Genomic DNA, 16,076 nt, shown 5'->3' on the forward strand with positions numbered 1-16,076 from the left:
ACCCACACTTCTACTTTCTCTTCCTTATCCACACAGCTGGAAGCCAAGGGCTACCTCACCCCATCCTCCCTCCCAAGGACAGAGCCTAGATCCCTGAATAACTGCCTGGAGGAGAGCCTCTCAAGGGAACCAACTGGCCTACGTTTCACTGTAATGGGAACAATAAAAAAACATTAGATTGGTTGTGCCAAGCTGCTGACATTTCAGGTTTGATTTGCATAACCTGCCTACCTTCAGTAAGACAACTGGAAAACTTGTAGCCAGGATTTGAGTGCAGGTCTGTCTGACTTCAGCCACTCTTAACCACTTTCTTACAATTAGCACAGCATGTCAGGAGTTACTCTCATTTCTAAGTCTGCCACTAACCTCATGTGGATCTTAAGTGACTCAGTTTTTCATTTGTCCATTGGGAATAGGATATCTGCTCTTCTGGAGCACCTGGGTGGCTCGGTCGGTTGAGCATCTATTTTGGCTCAGGTCATGATCTCATGGTCGTGAGATGAAGCCCCGTGTTGGGCTCTACAGTGAGCATGGAGTCTGTTTGCAATTCTCTCTCTCTCTCTCTCTCTCTCTCTCTCTCTCTCTCTCTCTCTCACACACACACACACATTCTCTCTCTCAAGATAAACATTTAAAAAATATACCTGCCCTTCTAATCCCACAAGGTTATTACAAAGATCAAATCAGGCCTTGCTGTGAAATAATTTAAAAAACAAACATCATACAAATGCAAGGAAGTATCAAACCCATTTTCCTGCCTCTGATTAGGAATCTATCCCAGTGACCTTAGAACTGTCATGAAACTTTAGTCTTATAGCCCTGCTTCTATGATCCCTACTAGTTATTCTATTGGTACCATTAAATTATAACGTAATCAGGGGTGCCTGGGTGGCTCAGTCAGTTAAGCATCTGACTTCGGCCCAGGTCATGATCTCACCGCTCCGTGGGTTTGAGCCCCGCGTTAGATTCTGTGCTGACAGCTCAGAGCCTGGAGCCTGCTTCAGATTCTGTGTCTCCCACTCTCTCTGCTCCTCCCCTGCTCACACTCTGTCTCTCTCTCTCCTTCAAAAATAAGCATTTAAAAAATTTTTTTTAACATAATCAAACTTACAGATGAGTTCCAAAAATAGTTCAAATTGTGGAGCTCCTGTACACCTTTCACCCAGATTCCGTAATTGTTTATATCTTGCCCCATTTGTGATTTATTCGAAAGTAAGTTGGGGACATTGTATGCTTTACCCTTACCAAGGGAACACAACTGCCAACACCTTGATTTCAGCCCAGTGAAACTGATTTCAGATTTCTGGTCTTCAGAACTGTCAGATAATAAATGTGCCTTATTATAATGTACCAAATTTGTGGTAACTTGTGACAGCAGTCATAGGAAACTAATACAGTCCTATATTCAAAATATTTGCCCAGATAGTATCCATTATACCTATTTTGGTTCTCAATTGAATGTCCAGTTCAGAATTATACTTTGCATTTATTCGGTTGTCTTGAATGTTTAGTTTCCTCTAACCTGAAACAACTCCTCCGCCTTACTTTGTCTTTCTTGACCTTGACATTTTTGAAAAGTAGAGCCTTTTATTTGCAGAACATCACTCACTTTTTGTTTGGCTGATGTTCCCTCAACCTTGAATTCAGATTATGCATTTTGACAGGAATATAATATGATTGCAGGAGGTACATGATGTTGGTCTGTTCCAATATTAATAATGTTTATTTTGATCACTTGGTTGTGGTGGAGGCTGCCAGAACTCTCCACTGTAAACTTATTACTTTCCCCTAGATAGCTAAAAAGTAATTTGGGAAGAGATACTTTGAGAATTTTCCTTATCACACATTAACCCTCAAGTTTCCATATCCATGATGATTTTCTAACTCTGTCATTCCTTCTATATTAGCAGATAGGATTCTGTTCTAAGGAAGATCTCTTTATTTTCCATTACTTACTCATTTTTTAAATTTATATCAGAATAGACTTGTGGATTCTTATTTGACTCCATAGGTTATAATCCAGTAACATCATTATTTATTTTTGATGCTCAGATCATCCCAGATTTGGCCACCGGGAGCCCCTTCAGGCTGGCTCCTGTGTTCTTTTGATATAACCCCAGTGTTTGTTGAGCACTTACTTTCCTACTTTCTGGCACAAGAAGATATTTCAGGTTCATCTCATTCTTTCTTTGCCAAATCTGTTCTCCAAGAAACCCTGGTTCCCCTTTTTGGAGAATGGCATTTAGAAACCAAGATGCCCATTGTCAGTGGTATGTCATTGCTTCTCTAGGCTCTCTCAGTGGACAAAGCCAGGAAATCTGTGTAAAACCACAAGTTCCTACTGATACCTCTAATTCTAATCCAACATCACATGGCATGTTCCCTCTTTTTGTAATTCCCTTTTTTGAACTGTGAGAAAATTGGCTGCCATTACCTTCAGTATATTTTCTCATCTACTCAAGCCTAATCTACCAAGTAGAGGTCAATATTTATTTACAGATTTGGGGGGAAGGAGGATGGATAGTGAGAGTCACACTTTTTTTTTTAAAGTTTTCTTATTTATGGGCACCTGGATGACTCCGTTGATTTTGAGTGTCCAACTTCGGCTCAGGTCAAGATCTTGTGGTTCGTGGGTTCGAGCACTGTGTTGGGCTCTGTGCTGACAGCTCAGAGCCTGGAGCCCGCTTCAGATTCTGTGTCTCCTTCTCTCTCTCTGTCCCTCCCTCCCCCCTCCCTCAAAAATAAATATTAAATTTTTTTAAGTTTATTTATTTTGAGAGAGAGAGAGAGAGAGAGAGAGAGAGAAAGAGAACACAAGCCAGGGGTAGAAGGCAGAGAGAAAGAGAGAAAGAATCCCAAGCAAGCTCCACGCCAAGTGTGGAGCCCAACTCAGGACTCAGTCTCATGACCATGAAATCATAACCTGAGCCAAACCAAGTTGGACGATTAACTGACTAAGCCACCCAGGTGTCCCGAGATGCACACCTTTTAAGGCATAATTTGATGACTTTTGACAAATGCCTTCATTGATGAGACTCACATCCCTACCAAGATATAGAATATTTTCACCATTTTCATTGCCTCAGCAATTTGACACCCCCAGATGCAACCAATTTTTTCATTTTATTCCACCATAAATTAGATTTACCTGTTCTAGGTCCTTATATAATTGAAAACACTGAACTCTTTTATGTCTGGCGTTCTTGGTTCCACATAACGTTTGTATCTACAAAGTTCATTCACACTGCTGTGTATATCTGTAGTTTGTTCCTCTTTACCGTTGACTAATTTTCTATTGTACAAATCTGTTTAACCATTCTGGGATGCCCATTTGGGTTGTTTCCAGCCTGAGGTTATTATGGAAAATAACTTCTTTGAACATTTTTGTACAAGTCTTTGCAAAGACACACTGTTCATTTAGCTTGAAGTAATTGCTCAGGAGTGAAATTCTTGAGTCATCGGGTATTTAACTTTATAGGAAGCTGCCAAACATTTTCCCAAAGCAGTCGTACCATTTTTCAATCCTGCTAGCAACAGAGGAGTATCCTAGTTAATCCACTTTTGCCAACATTTGGTATTTTCAGTCTTTTTAATTTTAGCCATTATAGTGAGTTTGGGATGGTATCTCACTGTGATTATAATTTGTACGTTTCCCTAATGCATAACACTTTTGAGCACTTTTTTATGGGTTTATTGGCCTTTTGTATATTTTCTTTGTGAATGCCCAAGTCTTTTGCTCATTAAATATTTTGGGGTCATTTTCTTACTGGTCTTTAAAAATACATTTTGGGTGCAAGTCATTTGTGAAATAAATGTTTCATGAATATATATTGTTTCAGTCTATGGTTTTCCATTCCATTTTCTTTTTTAAATTTAATTTAACTTAATTTTTTAATGTTTATGCATTTTTGAGAGGGAGAGAGTGTGAGGGGAGGAGGGGCAGAGAGAGAGGGAGACAAAGGATCTGAAGCAGGCTCCACATTGTCAGTGCAAAGCTGGACATGGGGCTCAAACCCACAACATGAGATCATGACCTGAGCCAAAGTCTGACACTCAACTGACTGAGCCACCCAGGTGGCGCCAGTTTTTTTAAATTTCAGTGAGAGAACAAGTGCGAGTGGGTGAGAGGGACAGAGGGACACACACAGAGAGAGAGAGAGAGAGAGAGAGAGAGAGAGAGAGAATCCCAATCCCAAGACCCTGGGATCATGACCTGAGCCAAAATCAAGAGTCAAATGCTCAACTGACTGAGCACCCAGGCGTCCCTTTCCTATTCTTTTGTTTTGTTTAAGTTTTTATTATTTATTTGGAGAGAGAGAGAGAAAGCTCGAGGGGAGGGGCAGAGAGAGAGGAGAGAGGCAGAATCCCAAGCAGGCTCCACACTTCCATTGCAGAGCCCGATGTGGGGCTCAAACTCACAACCATGAGATCATGACCTGAGCTGAAGTCAGACACTTAACTGACCTAGCCACCCAGATGCCCCTCCTATTCGTTTTCTTAACTATGTCTTGTCATTAGCAGAAGTTTTCAATTCTGACAAAGTTTAATTTATCAAACTTTTATTTATTTTTTAAAAGTTTATTTTTTTTTGAGAGAGAGAAAGATTTAGAGCACAATTGGGAGAGGGGCGGGGGGGGGGGAGAGAGAGGGAGGGAGGGAGAGAGAGAGAGAGAGAGAGAGAGAGAGAGAGAGAGAGAATCCTAAGCAGGCTCTGCACCCCGTTAGCACAGAGCCCAATGTGGGGCTCGAACTCATGAACCCTGAGACCATGACCTGAGCTGACCAAGAGTTCGATGGTTAACCGAATGAGCCACCTAGGCATCCCTAATTTGTCAAACTTTTAAATGGCTGTTTGCTTTCTATATCCAAAGAAATGTTTTCCTGCCTCCAGGTTGTGGATCTCAAGTACTTTACATTAATGCTGGAATCAAATGAACAAATTTTTCTTCTTCTTTTTTTAATCTTTAAAAAGACTTTTTAAAATATTTACTTTTGAGAGAGAAAGGGAGAGAGACAGAGCACAAGTAGGGGAAGGACATAGAGAGAGAAGGAGACACAGAATCCAAAGCAGGCTCCAGGCTCTGAGCTGTCAGTGCAGAGTCTGATGCGGAGCTCAAACTTAGGAAGCTGGAGATCATGACCTGAGCCTAAGTCAGACGTTTATTTTTTTATTTTTTATAATTTTTTTAATGTTTATTTATTTATTTATTTTTTTTTTTTATTTTTTTTTTAAATTTTTTTTTTCAACATTTTTTATTTATTTTTGGGACAGAGAGAGACAGAGCATGAACAGGGAGGGGCAGAGAGAGAGGGAGACACAGAATCGGAAACAGGCTCCAGGCTCCGAGCCATCAGCCCAGAGCCTGACGCGGGGCTCGAACTCACAGACCGCGAGATCGTGACCTGGCTGAAGTCGGACGCTTAACCGACTGCGCCACCCAGGCGCCCCTAATGTTTATTTATTTTTGAAAGAGACAGAGTGTGGGCGGGGGAGGGGGCAGAGAGAAAGGGAGACAGAATCTGAAGCCGACTCCAGGCTCTGAGCAAGCTGACAGCAGAGTGTGACACGGGGCTTGAACTCACAAACTGTGAGATCATGACCTGAGCCGAAGTCAGACGCTTAACTGACTGAGCCACCCAGGCGCCCCCAGACGTCTAACCGACTGAGCCACCCAGGCGCCCCAGCAAATTTTTCTCCTTTAAACTCAGAAGGCCAAGAGCCAAACAGACTTTTTCTGGTGAGCAAATGAAACATTTTAAAGGACATCTAAGAGATAAGGAACGAGAGCGTTGGGTTCTTAGGACTAAAATCTCGGGACTAAAAGTCGCTTTTTCAAGTGGAATAAGCCTCACATGTTGTCGATGGAGCTTAGATTAGAGTCATCAACCAGGGTGAATCACTTGCAATCTGAGAACACCTAACAAAGCCGCCGCACTCCTTCCCACGATCACAAGGATTTGGGGGGAGTGGGTTCAAGGGTGTCAGTTTAGGAGGCTGCATGGTATTTGAGTCATTCAACGAAGAGTCCGTCTGTTCAAGAAGGCAGGCTGTAGAGCATGGATTGGGGACACGGTCCCACAGTGCAACCAGCTCATGTGGTATGCCCCAGTGCCTCAGTGTTTTTCTTTTCTTTCCTTACTTTAAAGACAACCATAATTTTAAAAAACTCATGAAGTGTAAACATCAAAATTTTGAAAAGGTACACAGTGAAATATATCCCTCCCACCTTTACCTTCCACAACGGATAACCCCTGTTATTGGTTTTCTTGAGTATCCTTTAAGAGATTTTGGAAGCATTTATAAGATATTATACATATGGAGTATCTCCCTTCTTTGTTATATAAGTGGTATCTACTGTGTACATTGTTCTGACTCTTGCTTTTCTCTTTTTTTAAGTTCATTTATTTTTAAGAGAGAGAGAGAGAGAGCGCGTGCGCGTGAGTGGGGGAGGGGCAGAGAGAGTGGGGGAGAGAGAATCCCAGGCAGGCTCCACATGCAGGTCGAGATCATGACCTGAGCTGAAGGGGGACGCTTAATGAACTAAGCCACCCAGGCGTCTCTCATCTTGCTTTTTTCGATCAGTGATATGCGTTGGAGTGTTTTCCATATCAGTACATAAAAGTATTTTTCATTCTTTTCTACGCCTGCATAGTATTCCATTGCACGGATGGGGCAGCAGAATGGCAGAATGACGTGCACGCGCCTGTCCGTACGCTCGTGCTTGTGCACACCGTTCCAAGCCACGAGCTCAGCTCCTACTAAAGTATTAAGCCACACAAAAGCCACTTAATGTTTCCATTTCCAGCTTTCCAACTTGGCACCCCTAAGAGTCTGGCTGAAAGTTTCCCGTGCTGGTTTATTCATCCAGGCCTTTATTGACGGACATTTAACTTTTCGGGTTTTTGCTCTTTCTTTCAAGCATTGCTTCAGTGAAAAACCTCGTATGTACATCATTTTGCATACCTGCAACTGTGACTGTAAAATAAATTCGTAGAAGTAAAGTTGCTGAGTCAAAGGGTATATACACATGGAGTTTTGATAGACGTGACCAAATTGCCCTTAATAGGAATTATCCCAATGCCGGTAATGTATGAAAGCCCCTATTTTCCCACACTTATGGCTAACCTACATGTTATCAATCTTTTGGATCTTTACCAATCCAATAAGCAATAAATAAATCTCAGTGACTTTTAGTTTGGCTTGATAATATTATAAGTGAGGATGAGTATCCTTTCAGATCTTTAATGGACATCTATATTTCCTTTTCAGTTGTATGTTTTTAAAGATTTATATTTTATTGTTATCACTTTTCAAGTGAGTTCTATGCCCCATGTGGGCTTTGCACTCATGACCCCATGATCAAGAGTCACATGCTCTACTCATTGAGCCAGCCAGGTGCCCCTCGTTTGTACTTTTTAATTGAGTTGATGATCATTTTATTATTGTTTTCTAGGTGCATTTTATACCCAACATCTTTTTTCTTCTTTTAAAGTTTATTTATTTATTATGAGAGAGACAGAAACAGCGTGAGTGGGGGAAGGGCAGAGAGAGAAGGAGAGAGAGAATCCTAAGCAGGTTCCACACTGTCAGCATGGAGCCCAATGTGGGGCTTGAATTCATGAAATCGTCAGATCATGACCTGAGCTGAAACCGAGAGTTGGATGTTTAACCAACTAAGCCACCCAGGAGTCCCTATACCCAACATTTTTTTTAAAGTCACGTTTATTGAAGAATAAATTGCATACAATGAGATTTAACTTCTCATGGAGCTGTCCCTTGTATGTGGAACGCCTTGCTACTCATTGGTGCTTACTTATTTGAAAAACTCAGGCTCATCAACTGCAGTGAGAGAGTTACAGGGAGCAGGTTACACTCAGGCCAAGATTTCAAAAGTCTCATATATATAGGCAGTGTGTTCAATGGAAAGAATGTAAGCTCTGGAATCTGATAATTTGGGCTCTTGTCTTTGCCGTGTATTAACTATGCGATTTTGTTCAGATTGTGTTACCTCTTTGGGTCTCAGTTTCCTCATCAGTTAAAAAAACCCTCAAAATCAAATCCCATCAGATAACATAATGAAAGCACACTGTCTAGTGCCAACACGAACTGGAGCTTAATAAACGTGTTTCCCTTTTCTCCAGTGACAGCCAGTCACTCCAGACACCATGCCCTGGGGCAGCAGAATGGCAGAATGACGTGTCCGCGCGTGTGCATACACTCGTGCTTGTGCACACCATTCCAAACCATGAGCTCAGCTCCTACGAAAGTATTAAGCAACAAAAAAAGCCACTTATGTTTCTATTTCCAGCTTTCCGACTTGGCACCCCTAGAGTCTGGCTGAAAGCTTCCCGTGCTAATAAAATGGGCTCAAAGAGAAAATACATCTAAGAGAAGACATTTCAAGAATGAGTAATTGCTCCTTTTCAGTAAAGAGTTACTCGAAACCACCCTGCCAAACCTGTTCTGCCTTGTTGATTGTGCTTGAACAGGCTTCTTCCTGCTACCATGACCTGTTGATGCAACTGCCCTAGATTAATAAAGAGTTTCAGAAAAAGAACTTGTCCCCCAGACCTTGGAGTTTTGGTCTTTTCTGTTCCCAGCAGTGAACCCTCTGTCTACCGTGAGGGAGGCAAGACAATCACGGCAGAACTAACGAAGAATCATTTTCTCCCCACCCAGCCAGACAAAAATGGATGAGGTATGCTGCTATCCTGAAGGTGCCAAATGGGCACCTGAGGTCCCAGGGTTGCCCAGGCTGGGTGGCAAAGACCTATTTTCAGGCCTTGCAAAGAAGCAGCTAGGTCGCCTCTCAGTTGATTTCGCTTGCAGGGTAGAGTGGCCTAAAGATTGGGTGAAGTCCTCAGGAGGATCTCCCTTTCTCACCAGCCATGGTCATGAGTTCTCAGCCATAGCTATGTTTATACCACCTGGAAGACCTGGTGTGAGCTTCTAAAGCTGGTGCCCTATGTCCTGCTGTTGTTTCCAAATAGAAAGATCAAGTTTTCGCCTTCTGAATCTACTTTATGGCAGTGAGGTCTCAGTTCAGAAAGAAGAGGTAGGGGATAAAGCCATAGTTGTATGACCCTCCCCAGAGAGGCATCTGTCAACAGATCAGCCCTCTCTGAGCTGGAAGTACGGGTCAGAGTGCAGAGACAAGTACATCTCTGGGATTCAGCTTCTACTCCGCCTTTCAGGGCCCCGAGGTATGTGAAGGGAATAAGAATTGTGGCTTCCGAAAGGTGCCTAGTAGATAGAAGAGTCAGCAGCCACTGATGGCTGCAAAGTGGGGCTGAAGCCTCTTATTGGAAGGGAGAGGGGAAATGACTCTGAGTTCCAGAGCTCATCCCTTGTGTGACCCTGAAGAGGCCTGGAAGGATTCCCGGATGTGTGTGGAATTCAAGAGAGCTGGGTTTTTAGAAGTGATTCTTATTACTGACGATGCAAACATTATTCACCATTTACTGCATGCCTAACCATGTGCTAGGTGATTTATAAGAATTATCTTATGCAGTCCTTACAACCATGATCACATGACGTAGGTATTATTATTGTCTCCCTTTTACAGATGAGGGAGCTAAGCCAGGAAGAGGTTAAGCAACTTCCCTAAGGTCCAAGCAACAGTTTATGGTCCTGGGATTCAAACACAGGCATTTTGGCTCTAGTAGTTGTGTTTGTTACTACTACATGGTAATTCTTTTTGATGAAGTTGTCTTATCATAGTTCTTACCATATAAGGCTATACAGTTATTTGTTTAAATGCCTACCACGTACACTAAACTCGATGGTGGGCACAGCACATTCTTCATTTTCCCGTTGATGGTGGCCAACACTGACCTGAACACCAGCCCAGTGGTCAGCAAGCATTTATTGAATAAATATTAAATAACTGAATATTACTTTCAGTGCCTTAGCACAGGGGAAAGATGAGAGAGAGAGATGGAGGGAGGTATAGGTTACAAAGGCACTAAGGACTCAAGTCCTCTGGTGGTTCCAATGGAAATTACCATGTTAAGCTGGTTACTTCCAAACTGGGTTAGGTATGACCCACGGTAGCAGTTGTACACAGTTTCTTGTCCACGATGCTTTTCTGTACTTCTTCCTTGAAAACAGTACCCCACCCCCCAACCCAACTCTTGGATACTCCTGCCTCACCCCTTGAGGTTTCAATGGGACTGTTATTACAAGTTTCCACCCATCCCTACCCAAGGAAGACTCTTGACTCAAGCCTGGCCATTCAGACCCCTCCCTGGATTTTGGTGCTAGAAGAATGGAATTTTGGAGATATTTGAGGCTGTCTTACCTGGTTGCATGGAGGAACCCAGGCTGCAACGTGGGAGGATGAAGCCAATGTGCAAAGAGAAGCAGTCAAGCAGAGATGAGATGAGAGATGGGGAGAAAGAGACCAAGTAACATTTTTTAAGACAACACCTGGAGATAAATATACCCTAAGATGTCCCTGATTTCTGGGCCTTTATAGGTAACTATTTGCCAATGCTAGTTTAAGTTGGTTTTGTCACATATAACTAAGATAATTATTCTTTTTTTTTAAAAGATTTTATTTTTTTTTTAATTTTTTAACGTTTATTCATTTTTGAGAGACGGAGCATTAGTGGGGAAGGGGGAGAGAGAGAGGGAAACACAGAATCTGAAGCAGGCTCTAGGCTCTGAGCCGTCGGCACAGAGCCCGATGTGGGGCTCGAACTCACGTACTGCGAGATCATGACCTGAGCCGAAGTCGGACGCTCAGCCGACTGAGCCACCCAGGTGCCCCAAAAAGATTTTATTTTTTAAGTAATCTCTACACCCAATGTAGGGCTTGAACTCACCACCCTGATATCAAGAATCGCATGCTCTACTGACTGAGCTGGCCAGGTGCCCCTAAGATAATTATTTTTTAATAGAGTAAACTGTAGTAGGGTTTTCAAATACAGGAAAAAAAATTCATGGGACATACTTCAACTGAAAATTATCCATTGTTTATCTGAAATTCAAATTTAACTGGCCATGATGTATTTAGCTGGCAACTTTATCCTACAGGGATGTACAACAGGGTACCAGGGGATGTGTCAAACCACATGACAAATGTAACATATGAGTCAATGCTGGGAATTTTTTTTTGGAAGGGTTAAACTTTAGTAATTTAATTGGGTAATTGAAAAATATTTTTATATTAAAATAACTATAGGGGCGCCTGGGCGGCTCAGTCAGTTAAGCGTCTGACTTCGGTTCAGCTCATGACCTCACACTTCGTGACTTTGAGCCCCACATCAGGCTCTGTGCTGGTAGCTCAGAGCCTGGAGCCTGCTTTGGTTTCTGCGTCTCCGTCTCTCTCTGCCACTCCCCCACTCATTCTCTTTCTCTCTCTCTCTCTCAAAAATGAATAAACATTAAGAAAGGTAAAATAACTATAGATAAAATATGAACTGTAACAATTAAGACAGTTGGTAGAGGCACATTAATAGACCAACCAAAGGAACAACCCAAAAGCCCAGAAATGAAATAGTATTTATAGAAGAATTTAGTACATGATAAAAGTAGCATTTCAAATTAGTAGAAAAAATAACAGGGGCGCCTGGGTGGCTCAGTCGGTTAAGCGTCCGACTTCGGCGCAGGTCATGATCTCACGGTCCAGTCCGTGAGTTCAAGCCCCGCATCAGGCTCTGTGCTGACTGCTCAGAGCCTGGAGCCTGTTTCGGATTCTGTGTCTCCCTCTCTCTCTGACCCTCCCCTGTTCATGCTCTGTCTCTCTCTGTCTCAAAAATAAATAAATGTTAAAAAAAAAAAGAAAAAATAAATTATTCAATAACTGGTGCTGGGATAATTGGCTTCCTGTTTATGAAAAGAAAAATTAGGTTAGATCCCTGTTTCACACTTTAAAACAAATTCCAGGGGTGCCTGGGTGGTTCAGTTGGTTAAGCATCCAACTTCAGCTCAGGTCATGATCTCATGTTCCATGAGTTTGAGCCCCACATAGGGCTCTGTGCTGACAGCTCAGAGCCTGGAGCCTGCTTCGGATTCTGTGTCTCCTTCACTCTCTGCCGCTCCCCTGCTCACAATCTGTCTCTGTCTCTGTCTCTCTCTCTCAAAAAATAAATATTAAAAAAAATTTTAAACAAATTCCAGATAGGGGTGTCTGGGAGGCTCAGTTGGTTCAGCATCTGACTCTTGATTTCAGCTCAGGTCATGATCTCACAGTTCGTGGGCTTGAGTCCCAGGTCAGGCTCCACTCTGACAGAACCTGCTTGGGATTCTCTCTCTTCCTCTCTCTCTGTCCCTCCCCTGCTCGTGCTCTCTCTCTCTCTCGCTCTCTCTCTCTCTCTCTCTCTCTCAAAATTAAGAAAAAGAAAAAGAAAGAAAATTAAAAACAACCAAAAAAATGCCAGATAGATAAAAAGATACAAACCTGAAAAAATGACATAATAAAAGAACAAGAAAAAATATCATGGAATTAAAACAATTTCAGAAAGGGGAAGTATGACATAAAACCTGGAAACTGTAAAAGAACAGATTAATAAGTTTAACTGAAATACAAATGAAAAGTTTTTTTTCATGACAAAAACCACCCAAAGTAAGACCTGACAATTAACAAATGGAAAATACTTGCAACTCATATTATAATAATGCTAATTTTGCTAATATCTAAGGAGTTCTCTATGAATAAAAAAAAAAGGATGAGGCTAACCCTAGGCGAAAAGGCAAAGGACATGAAAAAGCAATCTAAATGGAGGGCTCTGTAGATTTCTTAAGACTTTTTTTTTTAAGATTTTTTATTTTTAAGTAATCTCTATACCCAACATGGGGCTTGAATTCACAATCTCAAGATTGAGAGTAACATGCTCCACTGACTGAGCCAGCCAGGTGCCCTGATTCTTTAAGCATCTTAAACATATGAAGAAAAATGCTCAACTTTATAAGAGAAATAAAAATTATAACACAATGACACTTTTAACCTATTAGATTGAAAAGATGAAAAAGCACTCTTAAATGCAATCATAACAGAGAGAAATTTTACAATATTTTTCAAACTTACAGATGCAAAACTCTAACATATTCTAGTTCTAGAAATCCACTCTACAAATCTATATGCCAATTAACTGTGTATTTCAGCATCATTATTATAGCAAAAGACAGGAAACAATTTAAGCGTTCATCAATAGCAGACTGGTTAATATTGAGGTACATCTATACAATAAAATACTATGCAGTATTGGGAAATAGAATCAGGAAATATTATGTTTATGTTTGCATATACATGGTCTATCTCTGGAAGGATATGCGAGAAACTGGTAAGGGTGTGTATGTGTGGGAACATACTTTTGTCCTTCTCTAATTTTCCACCATGTGTACTGATTACTTACTCAAAAATAAATAAATAAAATACATTTTAAGTGTTAAAATACCTTAAGAGAAATATATATAAATATTTATAAAGTAGATTGCAAACACTGTGAGCTTTTAACATATCATACAACAGTTCAAGGGCATTTCAAGCTCAGGTAGGCACTTGGGATTCTCACCCTATACCTGGGGGAATAAGGGTGTTAAATGAACCCTCCAGTTGCTTGGGACACTAGAGGAAGTGTGAAAAGCACTGCTTTACAGATATTAAAGCCCACAGACCAGACTCAGGGGAGATACCGTTTGGAACTTGGAAGTAAGGTCATGCTTTGAGTCCTGGAAAACGGAGACCACTCTAAGTCTTTAAAACAGAGGGAATTTGGGGCGCCTGGGTGGCGCAGTCGGTTAAGCGTCCGACTTCAGCCAGGTCACGATCTCGCGGTCTGTGAGTTCGAGCCCCGCGTCAGGCTCTGGGCTGATGGCTCGGAGCCTGGAGCCTGTTTCCAATTCTGTGTGTCTCCCTCTCTCTCTGCCCCTTCCCCATTCATGCTCTGTCTCTCTCTGTCCCAAAAATAAATAAAAAAACGTTGAAAAAAAAAATTAAAAAAAAAAACAGAGGGAATTTAAATCAGAGAATTGGCTTATAAGAAGTGTTGGCAGAGATAAAAAGTGAAAAGAGAAAAGTGAAGTAGCTCAGAGAGGAGCAAGAAATTAGTGCTGCCCTCACGCTGGAGGGACAGAAGAAGGACATCTTGTTACCAGAGCCCAAGGCCTGGAACTGCTGGAAGTTGGAGCCAGGTAGGTCGGAAGAGACAGCCTGAGATTGGGGGTACTCTGCCTTTTTCTTCAATCTCTCCATTTCCAGGCCTCCCTTAGATGGTGCCCAGCAACTCAGCCTAGAAGGCAACCAGCACAGGAATCCAAGATTCCCAGCCTTTGAGGTATCATACTACACCCCCCCCCCACCACCACCATACTGAAAAGGGTGAGGGAAGGGTGAGGAATGAATTTGAAGGTAAAGCAGGTGCAAGATCAGCACAGAGGGAAGTTAGGGGGGAAAAAACCAAGACGTAGTTGACAAATCTCTCCCCTCCGAAAAGAATCAACTCGGGGTGCCTGGGTGGCTCAGTTGGTTAAGCATCCGACTTTGGCTCAGGTCATGATCTAGCTGTTGGTGACTTCAAGTCCTGTATTGGGCTCTGTGCTGATAGCTCAGAGCCCAGAGCCTGCTTTGGATTCTGTGTCTCATTCTCTCTCTGCCCTCCCCTGCTTGTGCTCTGTCTCTGTCTCTCAAAAATAAATAAATGTAAAAAAAAAAATTGAAAAGAATCAACTCAGGGTGTCTACACAAAGGTGGTTTTCTAGAACTGCAATATTAAGGCCCAGATATTTTCTTTAAAATATCTTTTAGAGCTAGTTTGTTCAAACCAGGATCTAACCCTGAACCGTATAATACATCTGATTGTTATGTCTGTTAAAAACATTTTAATCTAGAATGACATCTTTTCTTGACTTGGTGAAGGAAAGAGGCCCTTTGTCCCAGAGACTCTCCCACCTTCTGGTTGTTTGCTGCCTTTTGCTTTCTTTAGCTTGATCCTCTTGTCTATCCTAGAACTTGATTGGATCCAAGTGGAACACTTTTGGTAAGAATAGGTCACAGTTGACTATGTCTATTTAATGTTAGCATCCTAGCAGGAGATACGTAATACCCAATTGTTCCACCATCAATAATGCTAACATTTACCACTCTTACAGTAGTGAAAGCCTGATAATTTCATCCTGCAGTTAACTTTTAAGAGAGGAAATCATCTTCTTGGTACACTTAACCTTGTTGAAGCTCAGTGTCCCCATTTGAAATGTGAACAATAGGATTATGGAATAGATTAAATAAATTAATGCATTCAAAGCACCTAGGACATAGTCAACATTCAAATAAGGTAGCAATTATTATTATTTTGGTTGCAACTCCACCACCAGAGAATATGGAACAGTAGAATCAAAAGCTCTACCTCTCCATTCCCAACATTTGTTCCCCCTTTCTGAGTGGTCAGGCCATTTGGGAGTCTGATTGACCAGGCTGAAAGTTTGGCCCTGTTGCTAGAACAGGGTAGATCTGTGGACAAGATACTTCTACCAATATCCTCTTTTGTAAAAAGATAACTGCCATATGTGGAGGACTTAGTATGTACAGATATTGCCCTAAACACTTTACAAGCATTTTCACATTTAATCGTTCCTTAAGCCCCACAAGTAAGAATTATTACCCATTATTTTCCAGTCGAGGAAAATGAGGCTCAGAAAGATTAGATAACTTTCTCAAGCAGCAAGGCTAGGAAGCGGGAGATGGGACTTGAAACTGGGGGTTCTGGGGGCGCCTGGGTGGCTCAGTCGGTTAAGCGGCCGACTTCGGCTCAGGTCGCGATCTCACGGTCCGTGAGTTCAAGCCCCACATCGGGCTCTATGCTGATGGCTCAGAGCCTGGAGCCTGCTTCCGATTCTGTGTCTCCCTCTCTCTCTGACCCTCCCCCGTTCATGCTCTGTCTCTCTCTGTCTCAAAAATAAATAAACGTTAAAAAAAAATTAAAAAAAAAAGAAAAAGAAAAAAGAAACAGGGGGTTCTATCATCTCCTAGGGTTAATGAGACTTAAAAAAGAGACACCATGTAAAATCGCTTGCACCAAGCTTATTGCTTTAGGAAACCCATTATTTCACAGTTGTCACCTTCTCAGCAAGCTGT

General features: G+C 41.9%; 1 long non-coding RNA gene across 1 annotated transcript in view; it reads left to right on the forward strand.

Moving 5' to 3' along the window:
• The window catches only part of LOC131514075 (uncharacterized), a 40,105-nt gene extending 31,536 nt beyond the window's left edge, over positions 1-8,569 (forward strand). The window contains exon 2 of the long non-coding RNA XR_009262923.1: positions 8,310-8,569. This is a non-coding gene — a long non-coding RNA (uncharacterized LOC131514075). The remainder of the gene's footprint in view (positions 1-8,309) is intronic.
• The last annotated feature ends 7,507 nt before the right edge of the window (positions 8,570-16,076 follow it).

Source organism: Neofelis nebulosa, chromosome 6, assembly GCF_028018385.1.
Source record: "Neofelis nebulosa isolate mNeoNeb1 chromosome 6, mNeoNeb1.pri, whole genome shotgun sequence".
Taxonomy (NCBI): Eukaryota; Metazoa; Chordata; class Mammalia; order Carnivora; family Felidae; genus Neofelis; species Neofelis nebulosa.